Below are 24,261 nucleotides of genomic sequence, written 5' to 3' on the forward strand. Positions count from 1 at the left end.
ATGAACAATCTTCAGTTGAGATTCCTGATGATAAATTTACTTAAATAAACAGGCTATTAATTTCAACAACAGCAACGAAATTTTATTTTCTTTGCAACGACAAAATTAGACAAATGCAATAAACAAAAAAAAAAAAAGAAGAAAGTCAAATAGAGTAAAATATTTTTCGTATCAAACTACTGTGAACAATCTTCAGTCGAGATTCCTGATGATAAATTTACTTAAATGAACAGGCTATTAATTTCAACAACAGCAACGAAATTTTATTTTCTTTGCAACGACAAAATTAGACAAATGCAATAAACAAAAAAAAAAAAAGAAGAAAGTCAAATAGAGTAAAATATTTTTCGTATCAAACTACTGTGAACAATCTTCAGTCGAGATTCCTGATGATAAATTTACTTAAATGAACAGGCCATTAATTTCAACAACAGCAACGAAATCTTATTTTCTCTGCAATGACAAAGTTAAACGACAAATGCACTTGCGACGATATCGATCATTTGTATTTACTTTCGTTGCCCAATTACGCGCTGCTCCGCGCTTTTACGTATTCATTTCTCGTCGAGTAGTAATAAAAAGACGGAAGAAATGTGCCGGTTATCGAAATTGGAGAGAGGGGGGCCCAATTGCTTTTTGATGGAAACGTTTGGATGCCCGCAATGTCACGTAGTCGCGAGCGTATATTCGATGATTGCGGCCGATGGGCCGGTTGAATTATTTAAGTGTCATAAATATTCCCGCGACGAATACACGTGTCTCTCCGATCAATTTTCAAGTCCCTTGACCGATGACTATGGCGTCTCTTGTATATTTAACTCTTTGGGGGTTAGGTGGGTTCAAAATTGTCCCACATTGTTGTTGACGGTGCATAATGCACGGCGAGATATTTTTTAATTAGAATCACCTAAAGATGGGTTTCATGGATTTCAATGAATTTCATTTGAAACGTTGCACGGTTTTGGGATTATTTATGCCCCACTTTGTAATAGAGAATTTAAATGTTACTTTTATTAATTATTTTATAAATTTATTATTAAATTATAAATTTATTATTATTTTATAAATTTACTATTAAATTAAACATTTATATTAATTTAAACATTTAAATATTACTTTTTTTCATTTTAAGAAATATTTTTCCATGTTTAAACAAATATTCCGCGCAGGTTAAAGAAAGGGTTAAAGAAGGGTTTTGTTCAAACAAACTTCCGGTAATTCGCGGTCACATAAATTGCACAAAATGTAGATAATGTAGAATAAAATATACAAGATGTAGAATTCGATATTTCCAGTGAGATAAAAATTAATTATATTGAATATTATTTTAATTGTAAAGTATAGGAGATAACATTATTGCGACATTTCGGTGACGTTTTCTTTTTTCTTTCTTTCTTTTTATGGAAACGCTAAAGAAATAACTCTCGTTTTCCACGTAAAACAAATAACACTTTATTTCACCTGTCAAAAGTGTCGAACAACCGCGGTGTTGCGTCTTGAAAGGCAAACGGCTCTAATACATATGTATATACATGTGTATATATCGAATTTCAGACCTACATACAGTGGCTCACTAAACTATTACGAAAACCTACATATATTATGTGAATCACACAATACAAATTCAAATGAAACACGATTGTCATAATTTTTATTGGTAAAATTGAAAACCAGTTTAAAAATGTATAGGTTAGGTACGAGTTATGAGACACTTGCAATTAGAGTGCACAAGTTTGGCTCACCAAATTGTTACAAATAGATGTATTATGTGAATCACACAATACAAATTCGAACGAGACACAATTGCTATAATTTTTATTGATAAAATTGAAAACCAGTTTCAAAATGTATAGGTTAGGTACGAGTTATGAGACACTTGCAATTAGAGTGCACAAGTTTGGCTCACCAAATTGTTACAAATAGATGTATCATGTGAATCACACAATACAAACTCGAACGAGACACGATTGTCATAATTTTTATTGGTAAAATTGAAAACCAATTTAAAAATGTATAGGTTAGGTACGAGTTATGAGACACTTGCAATTAGAGTGCACAAGTTTAGCTCATCAAATTGTTACAAATAAATGTATTATGTGAATCACACAATACAAACTCGAACGAGACACGATTGTCATAATTTTTATTGGTAAAATTGAAAACCAGTTTAAAAATGTATAGGTTAGGTACGAGTTATGAGATACTTAGAATGCACAGAAATACACAAGAATGCATGAAACGTATAAAATATACGAATATTTACATTGTGATTATATGTATTTTCATTTCTTTTTTTTTTTTAAACGTGAAAAAGAACAGATCAATTTCTTGACAAATCGATTTGTTGAAGAAATGAATAATGCAAAGAGATATATAGTGGTGCAAGAGATACAAACGATGCGTTAGCAAAATCTATTTCCATAAATAGCTGGCTATATGATGTAATATGACATGACATGTAAACTATGAAAGTAAAACAATGTAATAAAATAAAAAACAAACAATGTATTAGCAAAATCTGTTTCCATAACTAGTTCACTACATGACATAATATGTAAAAGTGAAATAATATAACGAAATGAAATAAATAAATAAAAATATATAAAAGTAAATGCAATGTATCCAATAGAAATTTCCAATAATTAGTTATACAATGATAACGTAAAAATTGGAGAGTCAAGAAAGCATCTCCATGTGAAGCCAGTGAAATTAAATGTGAAAAACAACATCCCTCAAGTGATCCTGCCGTGTTCCTGCTCACAAATCACGGATAAATGAAAACGAACAAGTTGTGACTTCTTCAAACCCTTCAGTTTTCCAGTGGCCAGCCTGTACTTTCTTTCAGCCGTTCTCACTGCACTAGAAACGAAAGAAAAAATGTGCTGCTCGAGAGCCAGATGATGAAAAGAAAAAAAAAAAAAAGGAAAAACAAAAAGGGCGAAATTAATGATCGTATATTTGTACACTCATCGCAATCAGAACTCGGACGAGCAGATTCGATGTTATTACGCAGTACGCAATCTCGTTTCACTTCTCTGGCGTTGAAGATGCGCTCCGTGCAGATAACATCGAAGTTCCACGTCGAGCGCAGGTATAATTGCATTGATAGCGAGCTGGTGATTTCCTTTTCAATTCTTTCCGCCTGTCGATATTATCGATTAGTTACTACTACTGGCCTGGACTGGTGAAAGTGTTTCGCGTGTTGCCTGTACGGTCCCACAGGCGTGCAGAGGACGTCCACTTTGCGCGAGCGAGACAACGGAGCAGCGACGAGATCGACGCAGCATCGCAAAGAGACGAACAAGCGTGGATCAACGTTGATTTCGTCGGCTGGTTATAAAAAAACTTTTTTTTTGTTGGAAGGGAAGCGTGGAGAGATTTGGAGAGACAACTCGCCTAAATTAGAAATTTCATTCACTCGGCTCTGAATTGTCGTTTTTATATCTTGGGAAATCGATCGACGGTGCCATGTTCTCTTGCAGGTAAAGTTGGTGGATGGCAACAATAATATCGTTGCAAATTAAAAAATACATTTTTCTGGAAATCATTGGGAATTTAATTATATTCTTGCTCGTGAAAAAAAATATGTCGTCCGTATTATCCTGGATCTAACAAAAAATCGTAACCTCGTTAATCCATTAACTCGATATATTTCTGAGAGAAAATTGCACAATTCGAAAGAAAAAAAAAAAAAAAAAAAAAAAAAAAAAAAAAGTCAAAGATTACCGTGCAAAAAAAAACGCTTGATTAATAAAATTGATCGGGTCTAACCAATTTTCTAAAGTTTTTCTCGTCTCTTATGTTTATAAATTTATTCGACATGCACCTTAAATTGCTCGTCTATAATTTCACCGTCGAAAAAATACCAACTTAAGATGTGGAAGAATTCCTTGAAACTACCTTACCCACTAAGGTAATCGCATCTCTCGTTAAAATAACGTGCCGTTTATAATTCATAATCAAATTACTAAATACTCGTGCTGATTTATTCGCGTTGATCGTGTATTTTTTCCATATCAAGGTCAGATTTCTTCACTTAACAAGAACAAAAAGTCTTTTCCGAAAAGTGCCGCCGGAAATTGCGCTGGGACGCGAGCACAGAGTCGAATTACGCGGGAAAATTCTACTCGCGCCGGTAAGGTAGAACCCCTTGCAAAAGAAGCAGCCGCCTTCGCGAATCGATTTTTCGCAGAACCGTTCGGCACAAATTAGATAGAAGCTACGCTCCGTAGACGTTAATCCGAGACTCATCTGTCAGAATGGAAGTGGAAATTGGATCTCGCGCGGAAAAGAGCGCGGCGAGAAGAAACGGATGGTGAAAATTCAAAGGAGACGAATCGGCGATTGGAGGAAGCTACGCTCCGATCCGAGACTCATCTGTCAGAATGGAGCTGGAAATTGGATCTTGCGGCAAGAAACGAGGGGGAGAAGGAAAATTCAAAGGGACGAATCGTATCTGCAAGAAGCAACGATACTCATCTGGTGTGTGTTAATACATATTGTATTGTATTATTACATAATACATATTGTATTGTATTGTATTGTACTGTACACACAAATACATATTATACAATATTACATAATTTATTGTAAATTATTGCAATAAATAATATAATTTAAACTAGATAAAATGAATATCAAAAAAAAAATAATAAATAATATAATGTAATACAATAATATAATAAAATAATATAATACAATTTATTGTAAATTATTGTAATGAATAATATTGTATAACGTATAATTATAATTATATTTAACATCACTGTATATTTATAATTATAATATTATTATAATTATAAATATAATGAATAAACCATAATATTATTATAATTATAAATATAATATATAAAGCATAATATTATTATAATTATAAATATAATGTATAAAGCATAATATTATTATAATTATAAATATAATGTATAAAGCATAATATTATTATAATTATATACATTATAAGCATAATATTATTTTAATTATAAATATAAAGCATAATATTATTATAATTATAAATATAATGTATAAAGCATAATATTATTATAATTATAAATATAATGTATAAAGCATAATATTATTATAATTATAAATATAATGTATAAAGCATAATATTATTATAATTATATACATTATAAGCATAATATTATTTTAATTATAAATATAAAGCATAATATTATTATAATTATATATATTATAAAGCATAATATTATTATAAGCATAATATTATTATATACATTATAAGCATAATATTATTTTTATTATAAATATAAAGCATAATATTATTATAATTATAAATATAAAGCATAATATTATTATAAATATATAAACATAATATTATTATAATTATATATATTATAAGCATAATATTATTATAATTATAATTATAAATATGAAGCATATTATTGTTATAATTATAAATATAATCTACAAAGCATAATACTGAATACAATATTAACCAATTACGCTGGCAACTGATTGCGGACCGTAACGAGTGACCAACACCGTACACAACAATTCGTCTCCTTTTTGAATTCATCGGTGGCGTATCATTGGATAGGAATTACTAAGAAGTAACAAATTTATCATTTGTTTCGTCCGTGTTATACATTCAATATACTTAAAACCGGGGAAATATTGCAATTTTCGGTCAAATATTCGTGACACCAGGGAAAGAGGTTAAGTGTCACCACTCTGCGCTACCTTACCGTCCGAGCTGTCGAAGACTACGTGAAACACGACACCCGATATTTCCGGCGCAATTCGCAGAATACACCTCCCCACTTAATCGTCCGTTTTCGGTCCCCGACGCTTAAATTGGGAATACCACTGTTATCTGGTTCTGTGTTTCCGGCTAACAGAATGGCCGGGGGGCCAGTCACCGGTCTCTTGCCCCCCTTTCTACGTTCTCTTCGATTGTCAACGAATTGTGATAATAATGCAGGCGATAATAATTGGCTGTCTGGGACGGGACAATTATACCAGCGAGACAGAACGTGCGCGAATGATTGGAAATGTGGCAGCGGTGATGGGCAAAAACCCACAGGATGGGCAAAGTGATAAGGGATGACCGCGGCAGCCGTAGGAACGAGGCGGGGCACCGACCGAAAACAAGAAACACCATTACCGGAGGCACGTACTTACGCTAGAAATACGATCGGCCGTGGCAACGATTAACGAGCTACCGCCGCTGAGCCGTCCGATCGGCTCGCGCAAACCGGTCACGTTCGCGCTCCAACAGTCTCTCAAAGTTTCCCCCACCGAGCCGAGGCCGCATGCTTTTGCGATCTCGTCCTTTCGAGGAGGATTCAGCCGCTTCCGATGGGACGAAGCCTCTCGCTACGATGATAGACGCGCCACGCCGCGGCCAACTTCCATAACGGGGGCTGCGGAGCACCCTTGCCGCGCCGAACCAGGAAATTGTCACTCGTTGCAACAGAGAACCGCTATATTGCTCTCCGATTGCTGCCGACCGTCACTTTTTCTCCATGCGCGATGTCATAATTCTCAAAGTTTGACGCGCCATCCGCGCGGTGAAAAGAGAGAAAATGGAAGAAACTCTGTCTGGAAGAGCGATCGTGCTTTCTTTTCGGAAGATTCATCAGACTCGGATTTCGTTTGACGAGATCGATTGAGAGTCGCGACGCCGTGGATCCGTGAATACGATCATCGTAATTGATATACACGTTGCTGCGGCCGCTAATCGGCCGATCGATCGCCGAGATTTATTATCGTGAATCATTGCGGCACAAGAAATTAAACTGTGTATTTACATACTTTGTAGACTGCTATGCACATTTTCAACTTAGGGGTTCTCGCGCACCCCTAAAATTAACAGTATTTATCGCTGCCTAAGATTAATGGGGGCTGTAGAAACAATAAAACGGTAAAATTGAAAAATTTTAACTAAATAAAACAAAAAAACTGTGAAACTATTGATTACTATTAATAGAAATAGTGTTTTTGGAAGTATTGACAAAGACCACCACCATCGCTGACTTTGCTTTTATCTGATGATTGAGCAGCGAAAAAGGTCATTATAAGTTGAACCTTCATCGTGTGTACATCGATCGAACGTTCGAACTGAATTTTTAAACAATATTTCTGAATATTCTGCTTGTTTAAACGTTATCTAATATTTCCAATAATTTACTTGCAACAGTTAAACAATAGATTCTCTTCTGTAATGTTTCTGAGTGTCATTTAAAATTTTTATGTAATAATTTACAACAATCTTCAACAATGCACTTAAGAGAGATGACTTTGAATTATCGAATGAAATAATTAATTTAACTGTTTCATCGTTTGATATAAAAGTCGTGAAAATTATTAAATAATGTTTAGAAGTATTGTAGAAATAATTTAATTGTTTCAAATAAATTATTCAAACTGTAAAATAATGCATTTCGATTATATATTTGTGCACTAACAATTTTAACTATTTATAACAATTGAATCACTGACTGAATTATCAAGCATTATTTCATAGTTTCAATAATTCATTTATAATAATTAAATTATTTTATTTACAATAACGGAAAAGACAGTTTCTTGCTGTCTGAAACAATAAACGAGCGAAAATTTTTATATGTTGCGCTTATATGTTATTCTGAAGCGACGTTCACTGCTTAACTCGATTTTTGACTACATAACTGTTCTCTACATAAATTTCTATTTAATATACATCAGTGTAGTTATAACTATAAAAATTGATATCATGAAAATGTAAATTTAGTTTTAGCCGGTAAAAAATTAATAAATTATTACGTTTAACATTGCAACATATTCAGGAAACTGTAACTTTGCAATAGAAATGTAAAAACTACTAAAGTACTGATTAGTATAATGGAAAAACTGTTTCGAAATACTAAAAAAAAATTATCAACAGTTCCGGGTCACTGACGATCGGAACATTAAATTAACCTTCAGGTACGGAGGCTCATTATCAATTAAACTTCCGTCGTGTGCACATCGATCAAAATTCAAGAGTGAGTTTTAAACAATATTTCCGAATATTCTAATTGTTTAAACATTATCTAACATTTCTAATAATTTATTTGTAACAATTAAACAATAAATCCTCTTCTATAACATTTCTAAGTTCTATTTAAAATTTTTAATTAATCATTTGTAGTAATCGAGCCACTAATACGTTTCTAACGAACTTTAATTAACTGCTTCGCGTCATTAACGAATTATTGTAATTACTTTTGTAATTATTTAATTATTTTCATTATTATCATGATTATTTGAACTTGAATACCAGCTCAATTGCCATGACTCGTATGGTACTCGTACAATATATATTTTGATAGTTTCATTCTTTAACAATTACCGTAATATTTCTGTATATACATAGATAATATTAGTCTAACAATACTATTGCTATTTAAATATTATTAGATACTTTCGGAATTTCTCTCTAAAATAATTCAGTCCTTTACCATTAATCAAGTCAAACAAGAATATTTCTTCAATATCTTAAATTAGTCGATCAAACAATTATGTTACGAATTACCATTTCTCTTTCCAACAAATTACTTAAATTCAATGCAAGTTGAGATCTGTGTGAGAAATATATGAAACAGTACCGATTTACAATACATTATAATGTTGAGTTAATTTCGATACTTTTACATCTTGAATTATTCTTTTTGTTTAGTGTCAAAACTCGGTCCATGCGCCATCAGAAATTATGAAATATGCCACTAGTGGCGTCACGGTTGGCCACCCGTGCATTAATAGTTCAGATCACGCATCGATCGTTTCACGTCGCTTTGTGATCATCGGTGTCTTAATTACGGTCGGTTATGAGCCGAAAACTCACTGCGCCACAGGGTCCAGAAGCTTAGGAAACATCGCTCGAATACCAGACACGTCGGTGTCACAGATTCCTCGAACATCGAAATCTTTTTAAAACATCCCCTACAGATCTCATCCGATAAAGTAGGGTAGATGTTTCTGGAATTATCGTCACGAAAGCCTTCTTCCGTTACCAAGGTTTTCTCGTACAATTTTGGTTGAAGCATAACAATCCCATTTCAGCGCAAGAGGTTTAAGTTAATTTTCCTCTAACTCTAATGTTAACTCTGTTTATTAAGACTTTTTTCGCGAGTTTTGACAAGTACTATCTACCCTACAAGCTACGACCCCTTTTCTTTTCTATTCACCCTGTATGTACAGGGTGTTTCGTAACTTGTGGGACCCACTTCGGGAGCGTACAATCAGCTGCCTTAGTGGGTCCCACAATTTACGAAACAATCTGTATTATTGGTACAGAAACACGCCGCGTTGCACGTCTATGTACGTACGTACATGCTGCATACGGCTATGTGTGTAACACACAGACGAAGGAGACACGGGTAGAGAGAGCGAGAGAGAGAGAGAGAGAGTGAGGGAGAATCGAGAGAAAGGAGCAACTCCTATCTTCTCGCGGCACAGTTCAACTGCGAAGGTCGGTCAATGGCCAACGCCAGCTAAAAGTGGAGAGGGAGAGATCGTCCACCAGGGAAGAAGGAGAGGAAAGATGACTGAGCGTGTTGGCAGGGGAAGGGCGACGTATGTAACTCGGATGGTACCAGAATATCATTACGTTCAATTGCTGTACGGCGACATCCACCGACCAGATGGTACATGTCGATGCACGTGCGTTCGGTGAAAAAACGAGTTGACACTGGCTACCAGTCGGTTGCCGCTTGTGTAACAAGATTATTCGCGTCAACCACGTCAACCGACGCGGATTCCTGAACACTCTGGAACGCGGAAATCTCTCCCCCCTCTTTCTCTCTCTCTTTCTTCTACGAGAGGGGCGTAACGTCACGCGGACGGTCGGACCTGGCGATGGGAAAACTGCCATTATCTATACTATATCGGTACAGATACACCGACGATCGACGGAAGAGACCTTCTTGCGAACGAGCGTGTAATGAGAAGGAATTTCTTCATTTCTCCCCGACATTTCGACAAGCGGTCGTGTTTCAATTTTTCGATGAGATTCTAATCGTTTCTAACCTAAAACCTAACCTAAACCCAGGCGAAACAAATAATAAATTTATTGCTTCTTAGTGATTTCTATTCTACAGCGATATATACCGATGAATTGAGAAAAAGGAGACGTATTGTTGCGTACGGCTCGGTCGCTCGTTATGGTCCGCAATCAGTTGCCAGCGCCGGAACGACGTGCCGCGCACATCGAGAATATTTGGCCCAAAATTGCTACATACTACTTCCTCTCAGTTTTAGGTATATTGAAATATAACCCGGGCAAAGCAAATTATAAAATTTATTGCTTCTTAGTCATTTCTATCCAGTGACATACCGATGAATTCAAAAAAAGAAGACGAATTCCTGTACACGGCTCGGTCGCTCGTTATGGTCCGCAATCAGTTGCCAGCGCAAGCGGTTGATCTACCAGTGCTATTATCTCCGGAACTAGGGTTTCGTCATTGAAAAAAATATCTCAAATGCATTTTTTTTTTTTTTTTACAGATTAGTACAACTAGTAGAGCTATTTCGACATTGAAACTGCCGAGAATCGAAGCGTAAAATTTCCATCAGAGACGTTAAAGTAAAAAACAAAAAAAAAAAAAAAAATAGAAGGATAAAAGAAAGATAGAAAAACTTTATAATACAGCACACTTATGGCAGTACTTTTTACACGTTTTACGAAAAATCATTTAAATCTTTAAAAAAGAAATGCATTGTTCTGTAGCTATTTGTAAGATTATAAATTGGTCAGTTTTGACCATTACAATTAGTTCTAGTTAGCGTTGACACTACTAAATGAAATTATCAATTATTAATTATCAATTACGAGGCTATTCGTCATTTAAAGAGTGTCTCAGATGCATTTTTTTTCTATTTCGAGAGGGCAGTAATTTGGTACACTTGTTAGTGCAGAGAATACGAAGGTCATTGTTAATTTTTCAAGCGTGATTAGGTAATTTTTTTCCCCGTTTTCTGTCTGAAAAATATTAACCTAAGTGTATCGAAAGACTATTAGTATTTTCGTATTCATACTGCTCTCCTCATTTATGCACCGATTTTATAAGAAATATATAAACTAAACGTAGATAGGTTTCAGATAAATTGACACTCTTTTTCTGTATAGAACGATCGAAACGAAAAAAATTAGACAATCATGCTTGGAAAAGAAACTAAATACCTGAAGAAAAAAATTCGAGACACTCTTCAAATGACAAAATCCTGGAAAGATTGCATTTATAGATTAAAAAAAAAATGGAACACCCTGTACGTGAGACGCTGTTTAAATTAATTCGTTCGTCATTCAAGATTTTTGTTAGACACTATTAATCGACGATTGCCCAATGACGATCAACAGCTGTATACACGATCGACTAATTAATCCGCTTTGACCGAACGAACCAAATCGTAAAGAACGGATCTGTCGGGGTTGAATACGAATTAACATCGTCTATTCAGCCTTTTATATATTTCCAATCCCATTGCCGTGACACGTAGCGCGTAGAGTTCCGCGAACAGTTTGCGAAACTCGCGGCCTCTCGTTAATATAATCACGTTTGCGGTGTCCCAAATCGAGAACTCGCCGCTCTACGACCCTACGTAGTCCGTGAAAGACAAAGGAATAATATTGCCATTACCGAGAACTCGACATTCTTCTTCGTTCCCTACTTCATTCTTCACTTCTCCTTTTTTTTTCATTTTTATTTATTTTTTTTTTTTTAACTTGCCTGCATGTATAAAATCTGATGAAATGCGAAATTCTTATAAACGTGTTAAAGGATTTTATGAATATTATCCCTTATACATAAATTCTTTCTGGACCTCTTATATGAATTCTTTTCTAGACGTTTTACAAATTCTCAAAATCTGTAAAATATCATTGTTTGTGAAATAGTGTAATTTTATAAATGTCAAAGACAATGATTAATTAATAAAATAGTACAATAATTAATTTTAATAAATAATTAATAAATAAAACAGTACAATAATTAATTTTAATAAATAATTAATAAATAAAATAGTACAATAATTAATTTTATAAAACAGTACCAATGGTATTTATAAATTTGTAAACAGCACCAATAGTATTTATAAAGTTTATAAAATTATTTATTTGTATAAGTTGATGGATTTTTATAAATTCATTCTCAGAATTTATAAAACATCATTGTTTGTGAAATATTTAATTTTATAAATGTCAAGGAAAATAATTAATTATATAAAATAGTATTTATAAATTTGTGAATTTATAAATACTATAATACGGGCAAGCACCAATGGTATTTATAAAATTATTTGTATTTGTTACAAATTCTCTCTAAATTTCTCATAAATTCTCGCAATTTATGAAATATCATTATTTATGAAATGTTCAGTTCTATAAATATTTAAAGATAGTAAAGATGATAACTTTCTTCTGATAAGTTGTTCCTAACAAATTGAGAAGCAAGTTGAGAAAATTCTTCACAGAGTTGACCAAAATTGACTTTCTTCACCAATGAAAATTATTATATTGTAAATATCTCGTAAAATATATTTTATAATATATATATTATATAATATATATAATAATAATATATATAATATATATATTATATTATATACATTATTATTCTTCTGATAAATTGTTTCTAACAAATTGAGAAGCAAGTTGAGAGAATTCTTCACAGAGTTGACCAAAATTGGCTTCCTTCACCAATGAAAATTATTATATTGTAAATATATATATATATATATATATTGTAAAATATATTTTACGAGATATTTACAATATAATACATATCGTAAAATATATTTTATAATATATATAATATCTCATAAAATATATTTTGTAACATATTTTAATAAAGGCGACAACATCATTCTGGTAAGTTATTCTTAAAAAATTGAGAAACAAGTCGAGCGAATTCCTTGCAAAGTTGATCAAATTCCAAAGTTGATCAAAGCCGACTTGTCACCGATAAGATGCTCGTTATACCGCCGCAAGTATCGAAGACGATCTTACACGTACCGTAGATAGAATTTAAGGCGCGTGGAATGTTATCCATCTGTCCTATTACGTTTCCAGGAAACAATAAGACGACTTTACTCAAGAAGAGCTCGCAGTTTCACTTAATCGGGCAAGCATTTCAAAGCATGCCAAGTTATTTCATTGATCGTTTCTTGTGACACACACGCGATAGTTGCGCGTTCTCATTGATTGAAGCAGCCAGCAGTCACATAACCGATGAGGAGAGGGGGGGAGAAATGACAGCGACCGAACGCTCGTGTTATCTGACATAATAATTTCCAAGCTTTAGCCAAGTACTCGATCAATCGGGTATTAATACAGAATTAATATCCGAACGGGAGCGATACCTCGTGTTATCTCGCGGAATAATATCACAGGCTTAGCCAATTCAGTTCGGTTCGTTCAAATACGAAGAAGCAATAGCAATCCCGATTTCTTCAAACAGAAATTGTCCACTTCTACGATACGTTTCGACCCGTTTCGAACGGATATAAAACCACCGTGCAAACGAGTTCGTGTAAATTTATTATCACCGGCGAGCTGCCAATTTTATTGATCGAGTACTCTTGCGAATCGGATCGATCGATTACACTGTAGTCAAACAAAATAGGCAAAACAAATAATAAATTTATTAGTTCTCAATCATTTCTATCCAGCGATATCGTACCGACGAGTTTAATAAAAGAAAGCGACGAATTATTGTACACGGTTCGGTCACTCGTTACGGTCCGCAATCGGTTTGTCAGGGCAAGTGGTTAAAAGTTATTCTAAACTAATGTAATTTTGTTCAGTTCAATAGAAACTAATGTAATTTTGTTTAGTTTAATAGAAACTAATGTAATTTTGTTTAGTTTAATAGAAACTAATGTAATTTTGTTTAATTTAATAGAAAATAATGTAATTTTGTTTAGTTTAATAGAAACTAATCTAATTTTGTAAAGAAAGTTAAAACAAATAATAAGTTTATTACTTCTCAATAATTTCTATCCAGTGATATCGTACCGACGAGTTTAAAAACTAAAGCGACGAATTATTGTACACAGTTTGGTCACTCGTTACGGTCCGCAATCAGTTTGTCAGCGCAGGTGGTTAAAAGTTTTTATAAACTAATGTAATTTTGTTTAGTTTAATAGAAACTAATGTAATTTTGTTTAGTTTAATAGAAACTAATGTAATTTTGTAAAGAAAGTTAAAACAAATAATAAATTTATTAGTTCTCAATCACATCTATCCAGTGATATCGTACCGACGAGTTTAAAAAAGAAAGCGACGAATTATTGTACACGGTTTGGTCACTCGTTAAGGTCCGCAATCGGTTGCCAGCGCAAGTGGTTAACCAATGTCCGTGCGCGTATGTATGCGCGTGGACAAAAATATATGACACTTCAGCTGATTTTCAGCTAATGTATCTTTGAGTATATTATAGAGAAACGAGAAGAAAAATGCACGAAACAAAAAGCGTCAACGCATAAATGTAGTTTTCGAAGAAATATTTAACACGATTTTTTTTCTTTTTTATCGGCAATCGTCGATGTCGAAGGGGTGGAAACTAACCTCAAAGTTTGGGGTCCGGAGTATATTTTGTTGAATATCTCAGAAACTACAGAAGGTACAGTTTTTCTGTAAATTGATGAAATTGGTGTTTTTTAACGACGAATTTAATGGTGTATACCATTTTGCGAAATTTCATCAAAATCGGCGATTGACACTTCGATATGTTCCCTTGTAAGTGAATCTCTGAGCGACTTTAACTTTCAAATTATCGACTATCGTTTCAACTTCACGCACACGTTTAAAATTGCAACTGGTGTACTTTTGAAAATGTCAAATTATTGCACTGCTCTGGCATCCGCCTACTTTGATAAATAAATGACGATCGAATGACTGTTTTAAGTTGGTTAATATACATAGTAACCTACTATCTTTGCCAAATATTTAGACATCAAATAAAACGAACCGTATCAACAATCGGACCAGAAGTATGCAAATGTGACAACTAATTTGGGACAAAAGTATAAGACACCTCACCTGATATCCAATAATATAGTATGTTTAAGTATACGTACAGAAACAAGAAGAAAAATGCTTGTGAGAAATGCATTCTCAGAACGCATTCGCGACATGAACAATGAAAAAGCGTCAAATCGTCTCTGCGTATGGTATATTTTGAAATTTGAGTGGGACGAAATTATAAGACACTAGTGCTAGTCTCTCACAAAGAGAGAGAGAGAGAGAGAGAGAGACAAAATTATATTACAGCTGAAATTATAAAAGACGTTCTTAACGCTAGAAATATATCAACTTTAGATTGGCCAGCAAGATCTCCGGATCTTAATGTTATCGAAAATGTGCGAGGAGAACTTGGCGGGATAATTTCTGAAGGTAAAAAGCAATGCAATAATGTTCAAATGTTAAAAGAAGCAATTTCGTGTGCTTGAAAGAGTTTAGATCGATATTATGTAAAAGAAAATGATTCAAAGGCCAACCAAATCGAACGATCAAAGTTCTACGAAATAAAGGAGGATCAACATTAAAAAAAAAAAGATTCGAAAGATTTAATTATGAAGACTACTTTTGTTTCCTTTCTCAGTGTCTTATCATTTTGTCCAAATGAAATTGCATTGAATTAAGAATTTCTTGAAATATTCGTTAAATTCATAGAAAACCAGTAATTTTGCAAGGTGTCTTATCCACCTTATTTTGTCCGCTGTACGTATACAGTGGCTCGTGAAATAATTTCAACGCTCGCCACAGGAGATATTTCTGTGTTATAAAGTTTTAAACTTTTATTGGCCTGTAATGCCAAAAAAAAAAAATGTGAGAAACAAATGAAATGAGAGCGGTCATCGTTCGAAATTGAACTGTTGACAGGTGGACTATGACTCGCTGTTACGTTTAAAATCTTTCAAATTCTTCCGGCGACGAAGTATTAATCGAAAAGTTTTTTGCTACTTATCAAGTTTTCTTATTACTCACGAGCAATGGTGCCGGTTCGTGCGTTCCGCGTTAGAAGTAAATTTTCCCGAATGGCTGCTTCTTCCTCCTCTTCTTCTTACACCGTGTTAACATTCCCCGCTGATGCCTGGAAACAGAGGGAAAAATGAAATAACGTTAGTTCATTAGCCGGCGGACATTGCCTACAATCACGTTTCAATAGCCCCGGACGAAAAACAGGGAATACACCGCCTATTAAGTGATACCTAGTCGTTAGCGCTTCGGGGGGGGAAAAGCTTTATTGGCCTCCCCCTTCAACGTCGTTTCAGAAAATTCTCATATACAGGGTGGGCCGGAATTCGCGATAGAACAACCGAGCAGGCGGCGGTTTTACGTCGAAAAAAAAAAAAAAGAAAAAAACTTGGTGTAACATTTTTTTATCTGGCGGCTCGGTTTTCGAAAAGATCGACTTTAAAGTTTGTTCACCTCTATCTATTATTATTATTATTAAATAATTTTTCATTAATTGTTATTAATTTCATAAATATTAAATATTATTATTATTATTAAATTGCTGTTATTATTACTAAATATTATTATCATAAAATAATTTTTTATTAATTATTATTAATTTTATAAATGTTAAATATTATTGTTATTGAATAATTTTTTTATTAATCATTATTAATTTTATAAATATTAAATATTATTATTATTATTAAATCACTATTATTATTACTGAATATTATTATCATCAAATAATTTTTTATTAATTTTTATTAATTTTATAAATGTTAAATATTATTATTATTGAATAATTTTTTTATTAATCATTATTAATTTTATAAATATTAAATATTATTATTATTATTAAATCACTATTATTATTACTGAATATTATTATCATCAAATAATTTTTTATTAATTTTTATTAATTTTATAAATGTTAAATATTATTATTATTGAATAATTTTTTTATTAATCATTATTAATTTTATAAATATTAAATATTATTATTATTATTAAATCACTATTATTATTACTGAATATTATTATCATTAAATAATTTTTTATTAATTATTATTAATTTTATAAATGTTAAATATTATTATATAATTTTTTATCCCTTATTACTACTTTCTGTTGCAACACTTTACATACGCAATACATACATATTGCAATACAAACTTCAAAGTCGATTTTCTCGAAAAGCCGAGTCACAAAAGAGATACAAAAAAATTTCGTGCCGAATTTCTTTTCTTATCTTTCGAAACCCTGCTCGGTTGTGCTACGAATTCCGGCCCACCTTGTACAGCATCGCGACAACATGTTGTACGTCCTGTACAATACATCCATGTACGTATGAGTAAGTAACATGGTTATGTCACGCGACGCAACATCGAGTTTATAAATCGTGTTTGAAAAAGAGGAAGCTAATTTATAAACGCGCGAGAACGCGACTCGACTTTCGCTCGGTTACGAGCGGTAAGTCGGCGCCAATTGTCGTAGCGCAATTTGCAAACAGATACGAAAGACGTTAGTAAACTTCGAGGGGAAACATTTATTAAATGTGATCGACCCCACGTCGTATTACCTCGCGACTTTGTTCGCGAATCAGCCACGAGCCTGTCACTCTCTTTGTCGCATGATTTTCCAACGAGATTCCAACGTTGGACGCGACGAAAGATTCCGTCGAGAGAGGCAATCGAGGCTTAGGCTTATCGCCCCGCGAGATCGAGATTCGTCTATTCGCAATTTGCAAACGAACGAGCGCTAAATCCCTCTTTGAGAAGCTGGCCTTTCAATAGATTCGTCACCGAGCATCGTACTAAAAGTCTAACCTTTCTTCTAACCGCGATTTCACGCAAATTAGAAACGCGGCGAGTGTGTGTGTGTGTGTGTGTATGTGTTAGAGAACTGGTTCCGAATAAAAGTCGATGAAGCGAGCTAGAGTTATTCGGACGGCGGCTGTCAGCTTATAATCAACGCCTTGGAAAGAAAAGAAGAATAAAAAAAAAAAATGTGCCGAAAGTGATGACATGTTATTCGGCGAACCTGAGCGTTTTGGAAAATTTTTTGATCACTTTTTCAAGTTATTTCAGAGACAATATATATCATATTTGTAAAGTAACGAAATTAGTTGATGTAGAGTGTTTCATAAATTTATTTGCAAATTATTCAAAATTATTATTTACTTAATAGTTTTTTTTATAATTGTTATTAATTTTATAAATATTAAATATTATTATTATAAAATATTATTATCATTAAATAATTTTTTATTAATTATTATTCATTTTATAGATGTTAAATGTTGTTATTATTATTAAATAATTTTTTTATTAATCATTATTAATTTTATAAATATTAAATATTATTATTATTAAATAATTTTTTATCAATTATTATTAAATATAAATAATAATTTCGAATAATTTGTAATAAAGTTTGTGAACAATTATTTATTCCGAAATAATAATTTCGAATAATTTGTAGTAAATTTTGTGAACAATTATTTATTCCGAAATAATAATTTCGAATAATTTGTAATAATTTTTGTGAACAATTATTTATTTCGAAATAAACTTCGCCCAGTTCTGTTGCACGGCAATGGCGTAGAAAAAAAGAAAAAAAGAAGAAGCAAGCATCATGTCCGCGTGTCGAGCTAGAGGAAATAAAATGCTTTTGATTATCGGCGTCTCGACAGGATTATTAATAGGCGTAGTAATTAATCATCGTTCCTGAAACTGATACCCGCTCTCGCTCGCTTAAGGTTCTTAAGGAAATAATGAAAAGCAAGTAATATAGAATCCGCGGCGTAATGTAGAATTAAATCATTAACTTTGAGGTTAGGTTAATTAAAGGCTAACGACGGCAAACAATTACACATGTTCTTGTTAAGCATGTACGAGCGTTAAGCATAATTTTGACGTTTCAAACATGTATTGTTTTGTTGTGCTTTGTAATTTTCTCTTTTCTTTTTTTTTTTTTTTCATCGAATTAACTTATTTATTTTCAAAATGAATAATTTATGAGCATATATGTACGCGCGTGATTTTTATCTTGGGAAAACTAAACAGTTTTTCTTGCAACATGGCCGCCATTATTAATACCTCTTTGTATATACGGGTGTACGTCTGCTATCACGATTCATATTTCATCGTTGTTGAGGTTAAACGTTGCATCTACGTATGTATAATACGTACCTCGTTGCTACATCATTAATCGTGAATATGCCGTGCACGGTTGCAGGCGAGTATATATATTTTTCTATGACGATACAACCGATCCGATAGTATCGATCGGTTTGAAAAACCATTACTCTCGTGAAAATTTATGATCCTCTGTGATGGTTCTTTGCACGTACACGTGTACCTAATCTTGACGGCCTGGTATAATACGCGATAGAAACAAATTGATATTGAAAACTATCATCTTTTATAATTCGATCGATCGAAAAAAAATCATTCTCGAACGTAATGTATTACTTTGTACTTTTCTCGTGGCCGTCGATGTTAAAAGCGAAACGTCCAGTCGGTAAGCAGTCTTCAAAATGGAAATTAGCACAACGTGCTAAAGGTTACAAACGCATTCATTTCAGAAAGATTTACATCGCAAGGATAGATCTGTATTTAATAACGGTCCAGCGAATTTAAATTAAGTATTTGTACGTGACACGAAATTGTTGAGATTACCTAGCAAATGAAGTACACGTCCGGTGACATTTATGCGAAATTGCCCTTGCCAGGGACAGACGCTCGATTGATGATTTGCAAGCGCAGCGAACAGGATTCCCAAGACGCTCGATATTAGTTACCGACGATACCGGCCAATTCATCAAAGCCGGTAAAAACGGGATTTGTTCGTTTTTCACGCGTGCAACGCGAACGTTAGGTTAGGGGGGATTTGAAACTGGACACTAAGTAAGCACGTATTCTTGTTCGCGTGCACGCCGCGAAATGTTTTGCTTTGCCGAGGAATCGAGTGAATAGTCCTTTCATCGGTAGTGAATGCGCCGATTGTAGGACAAGGCAGTTTTTCGCTAACATCGGTCGGATGTTATTTTTCTCATAGGGCCGATTAAAATTCAGTGAAGTTTCCGCGCCATTCGTTATGTATTCCCAAGCGGGAAAACCGCGGTCTTGCTTTTGCCTGCTTTTACCGACTGATTGTCTCTGTCATTCTCGACGCCAAATTTACGTTGATATTATCGTTACCGTACTTGTTGAAAGGTACAAGCTATTCGTATTTGGGAATACTTATACAGGGTGGTCACTGAAAAACTGAAGAGTTTGAAAAAGTCATAACTCGTTCATTTTCAGTCATTTTTATTTTCTTTTTTTGTAGGTTATAGAAGAAAATACTGAAAAAAATCCATTAATTATATTTCCAAATAAAATAATAAAAAATTTAAAAAGCACGTGTTTGTAAAAGTTATTTTTGTTTTATATCATTCAGTCTTTCAGTGACCATCTTATATTTTCGAGCAGATTTTTTTCCTCCATACGAAGCACACGAAAAAAATAAAACAGGAACAGAAATTGTCAGACGAGCATACTCGAAAATACTCTTCGTATTCCCTTCTATCTGTATCAAACCAGATATTGATGAACTAGTATCTAAGAAAACAAGCTCAGTGTTCCCGTTAAATAATTTTCATACTTGTTATATTAATATATTATCATATTAATCATACGAATATATTAATATATTATATTATATATATTAACATAAATATATTTTTCTAATCAATGTATAAAAGTTGTAACAAAATTCTCATAAATAATGTAGGTTATGTTGAACTGATGAAAAATATGTGCGGCCCTCAACTATTGTTTCAATTTTAACGTGAAAAAGAGCGACCATTTTCAAATATTTCGCAATTCGAAGATACTTTGAAAATATTTCACATAAATATTGGTCAGATGGTACGTTGTATGAATCGTATTTAACCACTTGCGCTGGCAACTGCGGACCATAACGAGTGACCAAACCGTACACAATAAAATTTGTCGCTTTCTTTTTGAACTCGTCGGTATGATATCACTGGATAGAAATTATTGAGAAGTAATAAATTAATTATTAATTATTAGCCTGAATTATATTTAAATATACTTAAAACTGAGAAACTATTGCATATTCGAGACAAAAAATATTCAACGTGCGTGGCACGTTATTCTAGCGCAAGAGGTTAACCAGTTGCGCTGGCAACTGCGGACCATAACGAGTGACCAAACCGTACACAATAAAATTCGTCGCTCTCTTTTTGAACTCGTTGGTATATCACTGGATAGAAATTATTGAGATTTAACAAATTTATTATTTGTTTTGCCTGGGTTATTCTTAAATATACTTGAAACTGAGAAAATATTACAATTTTGGTGCAAAAAATTCTCAACGTGCATGACATGTCATTCCACCGCAAGATGTTGATAGAGAATTCTTTGTCATTACGAAGAATAATTCTTACTTGTTTATTTTATCAAACGAAAAAACTGGTGCTGTTTATTTAACGAATAATTTAACCCTATCAGGTCTTGAAGCGTCAATCAGAACCGGTTGATTGGCCAACCGCCGGCGTGCGAGTGTCACTCTTGTACGCAGTTCAAGTATGGCGACGAATTAATTACGAAAAATCACCTCCACTCTTAACAAAAATATCGTTTATATAACGCGGTACGTTTAAATACCGTGATTAACGCAGCATCAGTGTTCGATCACAGTTCTTTTTTTAGCTTGGAACTTTGGACTCGTGGTCTATCAATTCTATGAGTATCAATGAGATTCATTAAAGCATGACTGCCCCCTATAACATCGCTATTTGCTTCTATCATCACTGAAATATTATTGAAATTACGCCTGCTCAAAAGGTTTTCCCTCTTTGGGCAACAGTGACGCGTAGACCACGAATATTTGTGCACTTTTCAATTCTGACGAGTTAGAAGCAAAGTGGGAAATCAACTGTAAAAATTGCAATTATAATTGATCTTGTATATCGGACATTTTATTTATATTGGATTTTATATAATATTGTAATGTTTCACATACATTGGATATTTTATACTTTCCATAAGCGCAGAAAAATCCGCAGCCTGGTCGTATGAATAAAACATTCGCACGGCAAAAAAAANAAAAAAAAAAAAAGAAAGAATGATTGCGATCGTGTAACTCGCGTCTATTAATCGAATGATTTAAATTTTAAAGCGAAGGTTGCGGAACGCACAGACGCATAACGCGTTCGAGAAGTTCTCCTCACTTCGTTAAAGCACGAAGCATAAACGTTTTCGCTAGATATTGAAATTTCATCTCGAAACGAACTTCTCGGTGATGTTTACGTACAGGCTCTTACGAACTCTGCTCTTTCACGCGAATTATAAGTATACTGTCCCTGATCTGATTGCAAAGTGGCTTCGTCTAACGAAACACGCATACATTATTCGACATTTGCGATATTTTTTAATTAACATTCATCTCCCTTACGCGCTTACTATGCCGCCTCGCGATCTACGGCCACGTGAGCTTGACAATTTATTAATAAATTATATTAACTAGGAGATAAAGGCCTTAATCTCTTGTTAATTACACGCGCGTCGAGAATTTTTTTATCCCGGAAATTGCAATATCTTCTATCACAGTTTTTCAATTATATTCAAGTATAAACCAGGCGAAACAGATAATAAATTTGATTACTTCTCAATCATTTCTATCCAGTGATATCATCGCCGACGAGTTCAAAAGGGAAAGAAAGCGACGAATTTTATCGTATACGGCTCGGTCACTCGTTATGGTCCGCAAGTGGTTCAGTAAAAAAAATGGTGAGGCACCAGCACGTTCGTCGTATCTGCTTGCATATATAATCACGCCTGGCAATTAGATACTTTCGAGGAATGTGATCCTACTTCCCCGCCCGATAATGCCATCCACCGAAAGAATATCCCCATCGATCATTGTACCTACGTTTCCCTCGTATCGAAACTACTCGAGATTTTCACGCAGCGTGAACAGAGGCTGAGGGGGATCGAGATTCTTGTCGAGATCTATCCCGAGACGGATAGGCGGACGCATCAGAGCGGTCTTAAGTGGCTCTTGACCTCGCACTTCTGTTACAACGTTACGTTACACGCGTGTGTAACGCAAGCGTCTAACCTCTCGAGCGATAACGTCATCCTCTTTTGAAACTCATCGGTGGTGAAGACGAAACGAGAGATCGAGCAGCGTGAGACGAGGTAGATCCCAAGAGGCAGGATCAACGAAGACGTTTGTCTAATCTTCACGAAGGTCGAACGGATATGCGCTATGTGTAACGCGCATATTTTAACGCTCGGTCACATATATATATATATAAAATATTAATAATAATAATTATATTTAAATTATAAATTAATAATTGATAAATTTTATTAAAATATAAAATAATTTTATATAAAAATGAATAATAATTATATATATATATACACATAGTAAATAAATTATTGTTTATATAATATAAATTTATATATAAAGTATATAAAAATTTAATTTTTTTAAAATAAAGGTAAAGATAATAATAATATAAAGTAATAATATTAAATAATAATATAAAAATAATGCATATATATATAATATTATATATAATATTTTTTATATAGATAATATTATGTATATAATATTTATATAAATATATATAATTATATATACATATATAATATTTTATGTATATAATGGAAGATCGAAAAATTTTTCATTTAAATTTGATTGAAAGTTCTGCGTTCTTTCGTTCGTCCGACTCTTGTTAAAAGAAACCAAATGAAATATCTAATTTCTAATTTCTTTGTTATTCGAAATGCTACTTTGTGCATTGTTTTCTGTATTGAATTGATAATTACGTAATTAAGGAACAAATAAAGCGAAGTAGGTGAAGTCACAGCTAAGAGGTTAAGTTTCTTCAAGAGTTGAGAGTTCTTAAGAGGTTAGATTTCTTGAAGAATTAAGAGGTTATAAATATGTAGAAATGACGTAAAATGAACTACTACTCTAGTCTATTCTAAAATGTCTAAAATTTACCAAATATGTTTCATTTTTCGCAAAAACTTTAATTTAAGTAACAAATAAAGCGAAACAAGTGAAGTCACAGCTAAGAAGTTAGATTTCTTGAAGAACTAAGAGGTTATAAATATTTAGAAAAGACATAAAATGAACTAGTACTCCAGTCTAGTCTCAAAATATTCTAAAATGTCTGAAATTTACGAATATGTTTCATTTTTCGCAAAAACTTTAATTCAAGTAACAAATAAAGCGAAACAAGTGAAGTCACAGCTAAGAGGTTAGATTTCTTGAAGAACTAAGAGGTTATAAATATT

At 33.2% G+C, this 24,261-nt stretch overlaps 1 long non-coding RNA gene across 3 annotated transcripts in view; it reads right to left on the minus strand.

Annotated features, from left to right (window-relative positions):
- Positions 1–24,261, minus strand: part of LOC122530982 — an 83,035-nt gene that overhangs the window by 56,426 nt on the left and 2,348 nt on the right. For all 3 annotated transcript variants that reach the window (XR_006307162.1, XR_006307164.1, XR_006307163.1), the window contains exon 2: positions 15,965–16,070. This is a non-coding gene — a long non-coding RNA (uncharacterized LOC122530982). The remainder of the gene's footprint in view (positions 1–15,964; positions 16,071–24,261) is intronic.

This window comes from Frieseomelitta varia, unplaced genomic scaffold (genome assembly GCF_011392965.1).
Source record: "Frieseomelitta varia isolate USP_RPSP 00005682 unplaced genomic scaffold, Fvar_1.2 scaffold_370, whole genome shotgun sequence".
Lineage (NCBI taxonomy): Eukaryota > Metazoa > Arthropoda > Insecta > Hymenoptera > Apidae > Frieseomelitta > Frieseomelitta varia.